We start from the raw sequence: 17,637 nt of genomic DNA on the forward strand, positions 1-17,637 counted from the left end.
GGGAAATAACTGAGGCAAAGGCAAGCAAATATCATACTGTAGGTGATGTGGGAAACGTTTTTTTACATGCAAGTATATGATGACATATACTGCAAGAACATGTTTTCCCTCATTGCTGTATGTATTGTTGTGGTGCATGCAAACATGTCCAGAGGACACAGCATAATGGCATTCTGGATGCAAAAAGTCTCATCTTCCTCTTTTTTTTGTTCTTTTTTTTTCCCAGTGTGTAAATTGGACCCAGTAATGGCCTCAGGCAGTAAATGAGATGATTTAGACAGTAATTTGAGGAAGACAACTTTGAGGTCAATGGAATCCATTCATTTATTTGCATTTTGCTGTGTTTTCTTCTCATCTTTTCTGTTGTGCCACCTGAGTGTTTTCTCACAGTCTGACTCCTCTTACCATCTGTCAGACTTTAATACCTACAGTAACATCCTATTAGTGAGAGTGTTCCCTCTGCTTCACACCATTCAACTGTGATTTCTCTTCTAACAGTACAAATGGGGAGCCAATGCACACCCATCATCTCCTCAAGTTCCACTGTGCTACCAGAGTATGAGGCGGAATATGTTAATTCACATGAATTATGTACATTTTAGTCTGTATTTTTATTTTCTTACTTGATAGATAAGAACACAGATAGCACTCGCATGTCTGTTTGTTCTCCAAATGTCAGCCTGTTTTCTATTAGTGGAGTTGAGCATTAGTATTGAAAACAGTTTACAAAAATAACACGATGTGCTTCGATTGTAGCTCAGACACAGCTCAACAGACATAAACTGGATGTCAAGCCACAAAAACATATCTTTTACGGGAATTAAAGAGATGCAGTTTTTGAATTTTTTTTTTTTTTTAATGATACTGTATGAATAGGAGGAAGGTGACTGAGGGGTTAGAGTCACTGACATTATGGACTGTTCCCATTATGAGGCCGCATCTTTGTTTGTCATTCTGTTGCACCAGTTATTACAATTAGCTCTTGCATTATGCATGTTAGGGGGATATTACTCCATTCTCAATTAGACTGCTGAAAAGGTCGCCCTTGTCTGAAAAGGGTTTTCCCTAAAGTCGCTGATCCAGGCTGTTACACAGTAACTCGGGCCCGTGACCTCCGATCACAGCATGTGTCTCCAGCATGAATCCCTCAAGCTTTTTGTTCACAATTATCAGTAATGACTTTTTCAAGCCAACAGGCAGTTTCTCATGAGCTCAGGCGCACTTCACGTATCAGACTACTGTTTCAATTGGAAGACGAAGTTTTGCAGCTGTTGTTAGAGGTTCTGTATGAGAGAGGGAGAGAGGAAGAGGGGGAGAGAGAGGGGGAGAGAGAGACCACAAACCAAAAATACTTGAACTTTTCAGCTGGCTGATCCACTACTACTCGACTACTAATCATGTATTATCTGAACAATTTGATACATACAGCTTTATTTTATGATTCCCCTGGTGTTAGTGATTCTTTGTAGCTTCTCTTTTGCTAATTTTATAATGGTCATTCTACTTTAGTTTCTTTGTAGAACAATCCCCGAGAAGATTATGAATCACATTGCTCATTGTGCTGCATTGACCTTGTCTTTAGGTGTTCACAAGAGTATTTACAGGAACAAACAAAAACAAACCATATGGCTACCTAAAAATAAAATAAACATTTATTTGTATGATAATTACATGGTGATAATCCTTTACTTATTTGGACAAGAGGCTAAGGCAGTAAAAGTTTAACGAGGGTGCAAACATTGATCTCTTCAGAGTTGGAAAGCACCATGGTCACACGTGCTGGCTGTCCGACTTCACCTTGATCGATCCGGTGTGTCACTAAGTATTTCTGCTTGAGATATCAGAGGGGTTTTCTTGGATCTCCGTCAACTCTGTCATATCCTCAACATACATAATAGCTTTTGACTTAATGAACTCAATACTCAGGATGACATCAAGGAACCATTGTTGTTTCCCGAAATGTTTTATATGTGGCCGATATCTGAAAAGCTTTGCCCTGCTGATTAGAATATAACCAATGAACTCTTCTTCCTCCCATTTATAAAAGTTTGGGTCATATCGAAGTTGTAACTATCTATAATGACACTAAGCAATGGACATGGTAGACCCTGGCTAATTAAAGGTCAGGCAGAAACAAAAACGCACACAAACAGTTTACTCTTACAGGTAAATGCATCTGTGTTTAGATTGTGTGTTTGAAGAAAATTTACTGCCAGCAAGACTCAGTAACATGAGTTTATCATGGAATGCAAGTTGGCTCATTTAAAATGGAAGTCTTAATCAATAAAAATAAAACATATTGTGGTTCATGCATGAAAAAGCATGAATAAGTTCTTTTCATGTCATTCGCAAAATAAGAATTCAACGAGATTAATTAGCTTCCAAGAAAAAGAAGGCAGTACAAAGGCATGCCCTTTGCATGGGCGGCCACACCATAGGTAAACACTCAGGTCATGTGACAAATCTACCACAAAACGAGTGGATGCCTTTCATATTTGAATTCCTCCAAGCTGACAATGTTAAAAGATAGTTCAATCCAAAATACCAAACGTTTGTTTAATTAGCTAACATATTTTCTTTAAATTTAGGTGGCGCCAAAAAAAAACTATAAACACTGAAATGACAATCTTCTTTTTTTGTTTTGTTTTTGTCTTTCCAGCTGGTTTACTGATGTCAAACTTAGTGTGTACGACGTGAGATAACAAGCTTAATGAGCCATCCTGTTCTGACTCTTTTCAGCCTGCTAAAGATATCTTGTTTGATTAGACCCAATATGTTGCGCTATCATGAGGCTTTAATCTAATATTCCACATCCGCGCCACTGCAGAATAAAGTAGAATAATATAACTCGTTGCTGTGTGCGTCGCCATCTTTCAGTGTGGCATGACGAGATTAATATTCATCTGTGTCTGCTTCAGAAATCATCTTGAAAATGTTGCTGTCAGACTTCATTTTATTTCCACATTGTTTTTAATCTCTGTTTCCTTTAACCACAATTTAACTTTATAGTCCTGCTGAATAAGAGATGAATTGTGCATGTGTGCTGTTTTTCTAGTGCTCCTAATGCAATTCAGCCCCAAAGATATAAACTGAGAATGCTTAATTGGGATTATTGAGCCATTGGAGGTTTCCCTGCATTTTGTTGTGGTGGAAAAGTGAAATAGAGCCAAGGTTTGTGCAAGCACAGCACTATTGGATGTGGAGTCATGATGTAGTCTCTGCTTATCCCAAGGACGTGTCCATGCTCTCCCACATGTTCATGCACCATGATCCATATCCTTTTTTGTTCTTTTTTTCCCCCAGGGCTGCTTTTACCAGTTTGTGTCATTTCTTTATTTTATTGTATTTTTTCAGGTGCTTCGTCCACTTGGGGAGCTTTGATCGTCTGGAAAAATAAATATGAAAATAAAAAAACCAGCCTGATATTTGCACCTTTTGGCCTTGAGCACAGAAATGCGAGGCTGAAAGGCGTTCCTATTTTATTGATCCTTCAATGATCTGATGGTACAGGAAACGCAACAACCTTTGAGGTTATGTAACGAGAGCAATCCTTGAGGAATCCCAAAGCTGCCTACGCCCACATTTATAGACACCTGAAACTCAAAGCAGAGGCCAGCTTAGCCGTGCCTGCAGTGCTGGATGACAGTGGAGAGAGAAGTGATGAAGAGAGTTTAGTTATTCCCCTCACAAATAGACTGCCAGCCCTTGAGCAAAGAAAAAAAAAAGTGTCCTTGTCTGCCAGAGTAGGACTGAGTTACATGAATTTGATGGAATAAAGGGTGACTTACTTGTTGATGCACCTTTGATGACATAAAAAGATTTCCTCATAATTTCATTTTGTTTTATCGCCTGTTTTATCGGTTTAAAATAATCCATAAAGTTTTATCACTGATCTTGATATTTTGAGTTTACAGGCACTCCTGTTGATGATTTATCATGTTTCTGCTTCAATTGCCAGCACATTATGATAATCAGCTGCTGTTTGGGCAAATATCATTGTGTGAGCACTGCTCGTCCTAATGTTTATACCTGGGAGAACTGTAACCCAGCATCTTTGTATCACCAGGAGGAAGATTTGATTACACAAGTTGTTACTTCCTCTCCTCAACTTTGAATGCTCATAATGGATTTATCTTGCATTGTGCCAAACTCCAGATAAAGAATAATCTGGTGAAATGGTAGATCAATCAGGAGTGAGCAAATGTTATACTTCTAGAACTTTTTTCTTACCATTCAAACCAACCAGTAAGTTATACTTTCACCTTCTTTGAATGACAGTTTTGTTCTTTTTGAATCTCTGGTGCTCCATTTTTCCCTTTGTTTTCATGTCCTTTGTCTTTCCTTACCTGTCCTCATCTCACTCTTAATCCCTTCAGGCCTTATGTAACCACAGACAAGCCCTTCCTCAGCAGGCAGCAGCATACAGTACTGTACACACATACCCCCTTAAGATGATTCACACTAGGATTCTCCCACCACACTGAGTGGGAAGTAAGGAAAAAGAAGTCAAAACTTTTAGGGCTTCCACCTACAGTATCAAACAGGAGGCTTCTTTTTATGTCCTAATGTCCTCATTAGCTCTTGTTATATTTCTCAAGCGCCTACCATTTAACTGAGCGGCTCCCTCATGCTCCTTCCCTCCCAACACTTCTGTGCAAGTGGGAGGGTGAGATGAGCGAAGGGTGGAGCGGGTTGGAGCTCACTCCCTAGGGTTTGCACTCAAGGGATGCCACACTCAAAAATCCCATAATGTCTCATACCAACAGGGAGGTCTGCGGCTTTCAAGTTGCGATGACGAGAAAAGGATCGAAAATTGCAGTTTAATTGAAGATCCATGGCCCTGATGGCACCTTCAACCTAAAACCTTTGCTGGAAGCCAGAGAACTGTCAGTCATGCCAACAGTCGGGTGTCACCGAGGTTAAGGTGAGCCTCTAATCTGCCACTCATTCTATCTACCAGTTGTTCCTGCAGGTTTACTGGCAGGTTCAAAGCGGCACAGGTGGGATTGCAGCTCTGATCTGCTGATTTGTCCTTATGCACCCCGGCAAAACATGTTTAATTTCTGCATGCGAAAATGTTTATGACTCATCCAATGACCTATGACACGACCTCCCATCGTGCCGATGATTGATGAATAATAGCTGACATGAGGGGAGTGCAGAATGGGATTAGGCCCAACTCAACAGGGCACTGACAGAGGTCACAGAGGCAGATGACACTAATAATGTCAGTATTTTTATTTGAGCACAGTGAAGCTGCTTTCCATAATCAGTTGGTATCTGCTTTAATCCAGATAAGGGAGATGACTTATTTGTCCTCCCAAAAACAGTCTTGTTTTAACCCGGAAGGTCAACTTGAGAGGCAACCAGAAAAGCAAAGACATGAAACAAAGTTTGAAAACTCAATGTGTTTCCATTTGATGCTGTCTTGTCAGTGTCTCCCAGAGGAAGGTGCGTGTTGGGGAGAGGCAGACTGTTGCTGGCTCCATGCCTCCCTGCACCAGACTGACTGAAGCCAGAACACTGTTAGCCCTCCGAATCGCACCTGAGCCTCGGACAGCAGAGGGTCTCACTGTCATCTGGTAACATGCTGCTCATTTCTGCTCCTGGCTGGAGTTGCTGCTCTCGAGGTGAGAGTCGGAAATTGGGGGAACAAAAAAAAAATGTCCACCTCTCCTCTTGTTTCACATTGACTCATTTCATGACATGCATTTTAACTATTGGATCAGAGGTTTGGGGATTTTTTTTTTTTCTAAACACATACACACAAGTCTGTTTACTGAATTCTCTCACATACTTAAGTAAACCCTCATCTTCAAAGTGAAAGGGAATTATCACTCTCTGACAGCTCACACCAGCCGTTGAGCTTCGCTCTGTTTTGAGTGCAGGGGAAAGTGGAATCTAATGTGAAAGCGGCCACCAAAGGGCCTCAGACTTTGTAGGAAGGGGATGATGATAATACTCCAGTTATTACATTTTCATGACCTCGTAGCACTCCCCCAACTCCCTCAAGGTAAAAAATAAAATAAAAAAACAAACAAATGTCTTGTGTGTGCTGAAACAATTTAAAATTCAATTTATGGAAAAAGAGCTTGCACAGACAAAGGATTACATAAATATCTGCGGAAAATGAAAACATGCTTTGTTGGATATTACACAGCACATTACCCTTGATACTGAGTTATAAAGTGAATCATCATGAGAGCGGCTGTAGCAAAGCTGGCTCAATATTTAAGGGTATTGAGGCAGAACTAAAGTGAAAGACGTGCGTACAAGTTGGTACTTTTAATCCTTTACTGGTGACTTTATGTGGCTGACATGAGCTTTCAATCCTATTGCTGCTTTCAAGTAAAGGAAGCTCTGCTTCAAGTTTATATGAAAAACTGAAGGACTTTTCTAATGTCACTACAAGCTCAATATCAAGAGCCGCCGCCTGTTTGAGAAACACCTTCAACTGTTTCCAAACGTGACCTGCCAAGAATCCTCAGATCCTTTGTCACAGAATCCAAAACATTTACATCCAGTGCCAACATTAGTTGTTAATCCAGTAACGAGAGTGTTCTTTATGTTGTCAGGATTATGCTCCAAAGGACTTGTTTTATCCAAAGTGTTACCGTATTGTGTGTGAAGACAGTACCAGCCCACATAGAGACAAGAGTCATTTTTAGACAGTTGCCCCAGGAGGACATGGACAGCACTGAACTCCGATGTTGTTAGTAAAAGTGCCAGAAATAGATGTTTTAAAGAATGTCAAAGGAGCATTGGAGAGAGAGGTTCAGACCCCACGCTCCCACCCTTATCTCCACACACCTGCAAATTGGGTGTGTGGAGGGTCCAGGAAGCATCACTGCTTGGTCCCTGAAGGCGTGCAGGGAGATACAGCACGTCTTGCAGAAGACAGGAGCTTGTGTCCTGTCAGCGGTCTCCCGTGTGGAGATCAAATCTGGTCGTCCCTCAGAGCATTTAAAGCAACTTGACGAGCAGATGGGATAAAACACATCAAATAAAAAAACTAAGTCAGTAACATGGGAACTTCTATGTCTTCCTCACGACCAGAAGTCCCAATTGAGAATTATGGTTTATATTTAATTGAAAGGAAACTAACTGGATGTCTTCACATTATCTTCATTAAGTCAATAGATATGTATCTGGTCTCTAGAATAAAGCTGTCAGGTTAAATTGTGGTTAAATCAACCTTCCTCCCTAATGGAAAACAATGATTTATTTATTTTTCCAGTTGGCAAGGTCCAATCTAAGTTTGCAGAGCTGCCAACTCACATGCATGAAGAATGAAATGCTGAAATGCCTCTAAACTCACTTTCTGACTTAACACATGCTTTTGGTCTCACGCCAATTTGGATTTTCTTTGTTGTTGTTGTTGTTGAGTAATCACTAACAATTGTGTTTCAGATTTAAAGATTATTATTAGAAGGCTAGAATGTACATGGTCACTGATGCAAACTCGCCATTTTGCTTGCACTAATTACTTCATCTTCACTTTCTTTTACTTTTTTATTGTATCATTCATTGAAAAGATGTCAAATGCGGCGGCTAAGCTGCGTGTTATGATTAATTTATCAATGGCAATAAAGAACTTCAACAACATCCGCTGTCGCTTTTTATACAAATATGTGCGGGGGGGAAAAGTACAAGCAAAGAAGACAGAACAGCACAGGGTACAATATATAATTGCTTATTTACTCCTATTGAAATGGAAGGGAAGATGGATGAACAGGCAGTGCGACTCTCGGCTTGAGTGAAAGCTTCTGTGTTGATTCTCACATCTATTTACCACAGACTGACAGGGGATGAACTGGTAACCAGATATGTGTGTTTATTTACTACTTATACAAAGACTTCCAGTGGAGGACAGTAAACAAAAACTGTATGAACTGTGAGCATCTGCAATATGTAGGGTTAGAAGAATGGAACTCCTCTTCCTGGTGGGAAACCGTCACCGGGGCCCAGAGAAGGTGTCCAGCCCAAGAGAGGCTTAATTTCAAAAGTAAACGTTTTTTTTTTTTTTTGTTATTGGAATGTTCCATTATATTCCAATTACATTCAGTTCATCTACAGTTCAGGATTTTCATCCACTTCAGGGGCACGGGGCGCTCGAGCCAATTACAGTTCACTATGGGCAAAGGCGGAGTACACCCTGGAAAGGTCACCAGTCCATCACAGGGCCAACAGAGAGAGACAATCACTACTCCAATTCACTAACTACAGGCCATTTAGAGTCGCTAATCACCCTCACGTGCATGATTTTGCACTGTGGGAGGAAACTGGAATGCCCACAGAAAATCCTAAGCGTGCACAGGAAGAAGATGCAAGCTCTATAAAGAAGAACCCGGCCTGAATGGATGGATGGAAGGATGTCACTGATGTATGTTTGTAAGCAGTTACCTTGAAAAGATACCTTCAAACTCAAATATGTGACTACGAAAACCAATCCCACTGAATAAATTTCTACCCTGGTGCATTTTAACCACTTGGTTTCTCCACTGGATAAAGGTGAGGGTTTACTAAGCCAGTTTGAGATATCAGAGTTGCACGAGAACAAAGCTGAGCAGCTTGGATTTTTCAAGGCTCTGGCAACTCGGAGGACCCCCTGTGGGGTGCTGATCCCTGTTCTTTGTGAAAAAAGACACTTATTATTAATAATTCAGAACAGGAGTCACTTTATTATCAGATGCGGAGCTCTGTCCTCTCTGCGAGTTGAGACACCATTTTAAAGCTCTCAATCCTTGCTCCCTTTGAGGAAATGTAACTTTTCAATGTTATTATCCACGGAAACTTCCAAATTATTCAAAGAAAATGGAAAAAGCAGAGTTAGAAGCTTTGATGAAAAATGTCTGTTTCATTTCACAGCTCATTTTAGATATTTGCAGTGTATTATCTGGGATTCCTGAAGTCCCTAAATTAATGAAACCCAAATATGCAAACAGTTGCTACATTCCCTCAAAACTAAACCGCTGACTACAGGCTTGTTCTTAGTGGATGCATGCATTTCTTTTCTTTGCATTTAATTTGTCCTATTTTTCTGTCCTCTAAGGCTGCACAGTTCAATAGCTGAAAGCAAATCTACAGAGAGCTGAGAGAGGACGTATTGTGAATGCACTGATTTCTGAATGCAAATCCTGATTTCTGCTTTCTCTTCAACTCTGTTTTCACTTGCAATCACCAGGATGGAATTGGCCGTGTGTCATAAATTATTCCAACAAAAAATTCATCCAGATGAAACTGTGATCAAAAGATAGTGAAATCCGCTCTGTCAAATGGGAGCGTTGATGTGTCGAAGTTTTAGCAGTAGCCTTATCCAGACTACAAACTGTGTGCTTTTTTTTTTTTTTTTTTTTGTATCTATGCATCTGACATTTCTTATTAATGGCAAGAAAGATGACGATTCACCTAAAGCAGGACACACACATCCAAAGATGATTTGCAAAAATGTACACGTGAGCTTCCTCCTGTGTATTGTACCCAAGTACATAACAAAGCGAGGCCGATGGTTTTTGCCTCTGCTTGCTTTGCATAATATATATTCTCCCTTGAGTCATTCAGTATACACGCTTTTAGCTTGATACCACACAGCAGTCATGAATTAAGTGTGCTTAGCTCATGCTATAATTAAATCCAATAATTGAAACCTGGGAGATTATCTGCTTTTGTTGTGGGCCATAATCAAAACCCAGCATGATGCATCACCAGTGTGAGTATGATTGCTTTGCTCTTTCCATAATGCTGACTGTAAAAGCTATACTAACATCAAATATTTGGGGATGTATGCCAGTTGTTCACTTTGTCATCAGCCTGTGTGCAGGAGTCTGAGTGGGAGGTTCTAAAGTCAAAGATTTGTCCTCATTTTGCATCTTCATTTTAGAAGCATCTGTGTCAGCCCATGTGGTCCTTAGATATGTGAAGCCATTTTACATTTTGAAATTTACTTTTACTTTTACTCCAAGACGCTTTGCACCAATAATAAGCTAAAAGTCTCACCAGCACCTTTTCTACCCATCTGAAATATTAAGTGCATGAGTGAAAAGACACTTTCTTTTTTGTTCTTTTTTTTTTTTGTCCACTTTATCATGTCCATGTATCAGTCCAGGTCCAGGTCCATTTTCCTCAACACATACAAAGAGTATTTTCAGCCTCCCATCATCAAAGAGGCTGTCTGCTGCTGTGTTTGGCAGATGTGCAGTCTTATCACATGCACTAACACACAACAATCACTTACATGCTGCTGTCTAATGCTCCTGTGGGGTCAGGTGGAGGGTACATAAAGGTACGTCAGAGTTTCGTGTTTCTTAGTTTGATGTGTGTGCACTGTATACGTAATGATTTTTTTTTTTTTTTTTTTTTTTTTCCCCCATCAAGCTTCAAGACATGCAGTCTGTGGGGATGGAAAAAAAAATTAACTGTAGCCATCCACTCTCATGCCTACACTCCCTACTTTTAATGACAACCTTCATTATTGTCCATGATGCCTCACTCACTCATTATTTATTTATTTGTCTCTCCATCTGCATAACCGTGCATAATGCATGTTCATGTATGCTGGACAGCACAAGCATTAATTAGCATCACTGATTTCTGTTAAGGGGTTGTTGTTTTTTTTTCTTCTTCTTCTTCTTCTTCTTTTTTCTATCAGCAGAAGCAGCACCAGCATCCTTTATTATTAAACAAAGGTTGAAAGTATATGTTGCAGTCTGTCCACTCCTGCAAGCTCTAAAACCTTTTCTACCTGAGCTGTCAGCCACTGCACTCGTCCTCACTCACACACCTCCAGCTGCTCTGGCTGCCCAGCAGGCAGAGTTTGTGAGGACTGCTGCAGAGCGGTTAAAGTGTCAGATTCCAACAAGATTGGAAAGGATGAGTTTTTGAGCTGAAGGAGTGTATGTGCACCTTCATCTCCTCTGCCTCATAGTTACTGGTGAGGATTAGCATGAATAACAGGAGTGGCGCATTGCAACGCTGAACTCGAGCTGCTTGCATACTAAAAAGCTTGTTCACTCACACTTTTTGTCTGTCTCTCCAAGCTAAAATTAGATCTGTCCTGCATATCAGTGCAAGAGACAGAGGATATACGCAAGCACACTTTTGTTTCTCCTCACCTTTGCAACTGCAGTGTGTTGTTTGAGTCTCTTTAAAAAGAGTTGGGGAAATAATGCTCGTCCCATACTTTGCAGCAGTTGCACATATTATAAAGGTGGGGTTTTTTGTACATCTATGTTTTTCTTGTTTGGAACTTTCTGTCAAATCAGTACTTTCAATGTACCCCTCCGCTGATACTCTCTTTCTATACCTTACCTGAACAAGGTTTGGCTCACCTTTTGTCACTTGGACATCCTCCTTATTCACTCTGGAGGACAATATCAACGACAAAACTGGAAGCAATTATGGACAATTGCACTGGACCTTTGCAGAGAAAATACAACTAAATACAAAAGGACAGGGTTGCTCTTTGGTTAGGCTGAGATGTGGTCTTGCAAGTTTATTTATTTATTTATTTAATTTATTTGTTTATTTGAGCAGTATACATTCTGCTCAAAAGGAGTGGGCTGAAGCAAGAAGCCTATGAGCGCCTACCCCTACCCTTATCTATAGTTTCAGGCAACTATAGATAAGGTTTGAAGAAACATCCTACTTTGGTATCCTAAAAGTATGTTGGTCACATATACACCAATTGTATTGCTTCATTCTTGTGCATCACTGCAAATGTGTGTATATCCTTTGTTGCCAGGTTTTATGGATTAAAATACTGTATACTGTTTTGCCAGTGGTAGCCAAAGTAGAACAATGCTGAACTTCATTTTCTCACCTTATGCATTTATGACAGATAAAGACGAGTGGCTTCAAGTCTTCAAGTGCCCGCTCAATCATCAATAATAATCATATTAGTAAATACATAATGTAGAAATACATAAACATATCTCCTTTGTCCATAGCTATCTCCATCAGGTAAGCATCTGATGCTGGATGTTCAGGTTGGTATTGTGGTGGTAGCTGAAGAATATTTCACTGTATAAAGTCTGTTAACCACTCCACCCATTATCCTCACCTCTATGATAGTGGTAAAGGCGATAATGGTCATAAAGTTGTACTGACAATGTTCCAAGTCCACTGAATATAGGGGGGGGGAAAAAAAACGATTCTGTTTCTCTTCTGGTGCAATGAGGATGATATAACCAGAAAATAGATAAGTAATTCTTATTCCCACAGAGGTGTGCTTCACTCAAGACTGGCAAATATCTGTGTTTCAATTTTCCACAAAGCATAACAGTCAAACTCATTTGTGCCCTCACACATATAATTACCGATGGTGGAAAGTCACGTTTCACAGCCATACTCAAGACTTTCTCCCATGTATGTGATTGTACCTCCAATAACCAATAATAGTACTACTATCATGTTCAAAATGAGCTAATGGAAGAACACACTGTAAAATGGCATATATTCATTCTCAGGGAATCAAAAGTTCTGACAGCTTTACCGTCCTGATTTAAAGGCTTCAGTTGCCAGGAGTGAATTATTTATTTAATAGATTTGAGACTGAAAATGAGATCCTGGATACAAGTGTTAACCTCTTAGATACAAAAAGTATTCAATCCAGGTCACTTAGAATGTCAGGCACTTAATGAAAAATGAAGGAAAAACAAGGATGAGTTGTAGAATTTAATCTCCAAACTCAACATTGCATCTGCGGTGTAATTTAATGGCTGTTTCTAAAAGTGATTCTCTTTTGTGTCACAGAGAGTACACAAACACACACGCACGCACGCACACACGCGCACGCACACACACACACACACACACACACACACACACACACACACACACACACACACACACACACACACACACACACACACACGCGCGCACACGCACACACACACATACACACACAACCGATATAAAAGAGCTGAGATGAAGCCATAATGTGTGTGGGGGGTGCTTTAGGACAGCGTGGAAGGAAGTGTCAGTGATTTAAAACAATGAGATTTTTTTTTTATCCAGTTAATTGGAAGCCGACGCAGCATGTTCCTGCCTTGTTCTGCCTCCCTCCCTGCATGGTCTCCTGTGCCACCAGGCCTCTTTGAGGAGACCAAACCCGAGCTGCGTGCGAAGGTCTTGTAGCTTTGCTGCAGTTGAAAGACCCCGAGTGAAGGCTTTTTTTCCCCGGAGCCCCTGAGGGAAGTCAGCATGGGCTTTAACATGCAGTATCTGAGAGAAGATTACTTTTTGGTTCAGATGTGCCCAGATTTTTTTTTTTTTTTTTAGCTTTCTTCCTACATCTCTTGTGTTGCTTTCATCGCACTCACACCAGGGCAGGTGCTTCACAAACAGTAATGAGAGTTTTGTTCTGGCCTATTAGTGTCTTTCTAATGACAAATGTCGTTATTGTCCAGCTCATTAAAATACCAAATAGGCAAACTAGTAGAACTCGTAGACGTTTGGACTTTTAATTATATCCATCTTTTATGCACATACTGCATTTATTATATTTTCTTATAAAAGTTTGAGAGGTTTTTTCTTTACTTGATGAGAAAAAAAATGTTTTATCAGCTGCAAAATCCTAAATTAGTACCTCTGCTGGACAGTCCTGGTTCAACATATTATATTGTCCGATTTTATAATTCATACAGCCTTTCATCCAGCTCTACTGTGTTCAAGTGCTTTCAACATGAAAGCAGCCTTGACAATTGAAAAGACGCATTGTGTTTGAACACAACAATAAGCGCGTCGCAACCAATGATGTAATAATGACCTATAACAAGATACCTGACAATAATGCAGTTATTTTGGCCATTTAGAAAGTAATAAAGCCAGTAATATAGGAACAAATATGAGAAATATCGCTGTAACATTCTGTCAATAATATAATAATTTACTATAGTAGTGGATGGTTATTATATTATTGAAATAGCATTTCTTTAAAATAGTGAAAAGGATTTTTTTGCAGTCTTAGCATGAGCCATGTGCATATTGTGCAACACTCCTTCAAAAAGCAGCTGAATAAACAGCGTGAATTGCAAATCACATGTTGAGATTAATTTCTGTCAATCTCATACATCGTGTTTTATCCAATTATAATTTTTTTTTTACTGAAATTGATACAATTGAAAATGGATCTTAGTATCACAGTAATTAAAGATATTTCACCAAAATACTGAAGAAAGCACATCAAAAAAATGTTTTTTTAATCTACATGAAACAGAGCTGTCACCTAGTGATGTCAGGAACATGTGCCTCAATAACATAAGCTCAGTTTACACAGCAACATATCAAGTGAAAAAGCATTGTATTTAGGGTTTCTTGTTTTGGAAAGGTTTTGTGTCTACACGTCAACATTTGAAAATGATGTCCATTTACACGAAAACAGGCAAAAACACACACAAAAAATTGTGTTGTTAGGATGTAGAGCTGTTTTTTTTGTTTTTGTAATGAAATGAATGACTCACAGTTTCTTCTTTTTTAGGTTTTGTTTTTAGTGGCTCTGAGCACCACAACGTTTTCCATTTTCACTTGGAAACATTGTCATGTCAACAGGAACATACTTTGAGCCATGTAGCAACATGCTTTTCATGTTTTATTTGAAATGTGGTTGGTCTTTTTATATAGTTTGCAACTGCTGTTATACTTGAGGCTTTGCACTAATGATATTTCTTGATTTAATTCATCTCTATTACATTAACAATAAATTCATTAAGAAAGATGTTTAAACTAAATAATTTCACATTATTACCTCCACTGTTTCCACTTTCCTCCACTAAAGCTCTCCGGTTCCACCCAAAGAGTGACACGTCCCACACTTTGAGAACCACCGCCCTAATAGTAGTACCAGAATTTTTTTTGTTTTTGTTTTTTTTTAATCCTTGAGCTAACTTTTTCGCTGAGTGTGAAAAGTGCTGTTTTGATGTAAAGCTATCTGTGGGTCTGCGGTTCTCTGTGATGCAGGTGTGTCAGGATATAAAAGGACTGATCTCAGTGTGTAACAGAGACAGCGATGCACCTCAGCCCAGCCCCCCTCGTCGCCCTTCTCTCTCACTTCCCCATAACACCAATTCTTCCTTTTTCCAATGGTCGCCCTCATTAAGCCAGTGAAATCAAAGGAATGCGTTATTCGTCTTTTCATCCTGCTGATGTTCACGCACAAAGGTAAAGCCGCCTGCTGACAGCTTCGTTGTGATAGGCAGAAGCGTTACCGTGGTTACAGTGTCATTATTTTCTGGTCAAAATATTTCTGTAATCATTCTTAAACAAATATCCCCGTCATTCACTAAATGCTTTCAGTGTTTGGCTGGCATCAAAGCAGAGCCAAGGTCACTCTGTATGTACTGTATTGTGGTGTTGTTGGGTTGTTGTTGTTTTTTTTATTAAATTTTTTTTACGGTAGAGCTTCGTGACTGAGGGTAAATGAAATGAAGGAATGCAGCATGTCCCTCCAAAGTTGCATCTGAATGGCAGGAATGAAGTTCCAGAACCAATAAGTTACATACCATTTTTGTACCTGAATACCGACACGGTCAATGCCTGGAGGACGTCTTTTGAAAACAACACTGTGACTGACTATCCACATCTATCCGTTCAGTCTGCGCAGTATATGTTTTTAACGAAGAAAGGTCATAGTATAAAGAAGAACTGCTCGTGTCAAGACTTTTTTTTTTTGAGTTTCTTCTCATCGTCATCCACAATCCCTTTTCCCATTGCCACGTCAGGGCTGAGAGATGTTCACCTCCACTTAGCACTGTAATCAGTCTCCTTAGGATGAACAGACAGCCCAGTGCTGCAGTTCATATGTTCCCTGCTCACTTTGTCCTTTCTTTTTACTCCTGCTCATGTTTTACTTTCTTCCAGTGACTCTTTTAAGTTTGACTGGCATCAGGCTCGGCTCTCACATCAATTAGATTTCAAAATGAAGTCTTTGTCTTTTGTGTACATCAAAGGTTTCATGTAAATTCATGAATAACTGAATTAGGACATATGTCTTTGTGATATGTGCATGTGTGTCGGGATCTACTGATGAGTTTTAGTAGCTCATTTGGAATGGCACATGCTGCACTCTTTTATACACTACCAAGTGATGAAATAAGAAGTAAAAGGGATGAAATTAAATAAATATTCGTAACACAGGTATCCAGAGAGGTAGATCACCACTAACTTCTATTCAGTCTTCCTTGAAAGGTTGCCCTGTAAAGGGCTACACTCACACGTGAACAAATCTACATAAGAGATGGAAATCAGCACTGAAACCAGTAATAACCACTCCGTCCTGGTTTTATCACCAGTTACCATGATGCCGTGCTTCCCATAAAGGCATGAGGATGGCTGAATGGAAGTTCAGAAAGAGTTTATGGCTATGAATTTAGAGGAGAAACAGAGGAACATTTTATCTCAAGCCAACAAAATTCATGTGTATCCAGGGGCTTTCTGATTCTGCTCCATGACGGCCCAGAGAGGAGGAATGAGAGGGAATTGAGAGGAAACAGGAGTTTCAGGTAAATCTTGAGATCAATGACAGGCTGGGAAAACACACACACACACACACACACACACACACACACACACACACACACACACACACACACACACACACACACACACACACACACACACACACACACACACACACACACACACACACACGGGGTTGGAGCAAAATCAATACGACAAAGTATTGTGATATTTAGTGGAGCACTATGCCAAGTATTGCTATTTTATTTGAAAAATAAATAAAATAGTTTGTCAGGTGCATACAACATTAATGAGGTGTTTTTGCATGGATTATCTTCTTTAAAATATATAATTTTATATATATATATACTCCCTGAGGAACCCCACCGGATGACAGGTTGAACCGCAGATCTGGAGCCACTTATGAAGACGTACTCTGGTCCATCAGTGAGGTATTATCTATCTTGCTGAGTCCAATGGTGTGATGAAGCCAGTGGAGGAGTATGTTGTTGTCGATGGTATTAAATGCAGACAGATCCAGGAGAATAATGAGAGAATGAAGAAAGATGATGAAAAGAACATAAAGCTTGAGTTTTCTTAAGTTACTCCTACTTCCTACCATCCACTCTCATGTGTTTTTGTTTAATTGGCAAGTGACTGTAAATGTATTTGTGTTTGTCTCTCTGTGTCCTGGCTGTATTGTCATTCGCCCAGTTTTTTGCTGGAATACTTTTCAATCCTAGCCCATGTGTAAACTGGGTAAAGAAGACAGGGCATGGAGGAGGAAGTTGCTCTTGGTTAATAGATACCACAAAGCAGTTAATCAGTTAATCATCTCAGACACCAGAATAACCAGAATTTCCATGTAAACACAACAAAAAAATGAGGGTAATCATTTTTTTATTCCACCAGATAACCTGTCAAATACAGTTACATGCTAACATTTTAAACCAATTACTGTTACTTGCCAATGTGACCTATTGTTCTGCTCTAAAAGGCCAATGCCGGCACAGGCTGAGAGTTATGTAACAATCCGCACCAACCTACTGTAATATAGCACTCGCTCTCCACTTTCTCTTTTAGTTGTAAGAAACTCTTCTCAACTGGAGTTTCTCCTGTGAGCTGGTATTTTTTTTTAAAGGGCTGTTATTGACATTTACTGAGAAAATAAGCAAAAATGTCAGA

Source organism: Blennius ocellaris (assembly GCF_963422515.1).
Source record: "Blennius ocellaris genome assembly, chromosome: 16".
Classification (NCBI taxonomy): Eukaryota; Metazoa; Chordata; class Actinopteri; order Blenniiformes; family Blenniidae; genus Blennius; species Blennius ocellaris.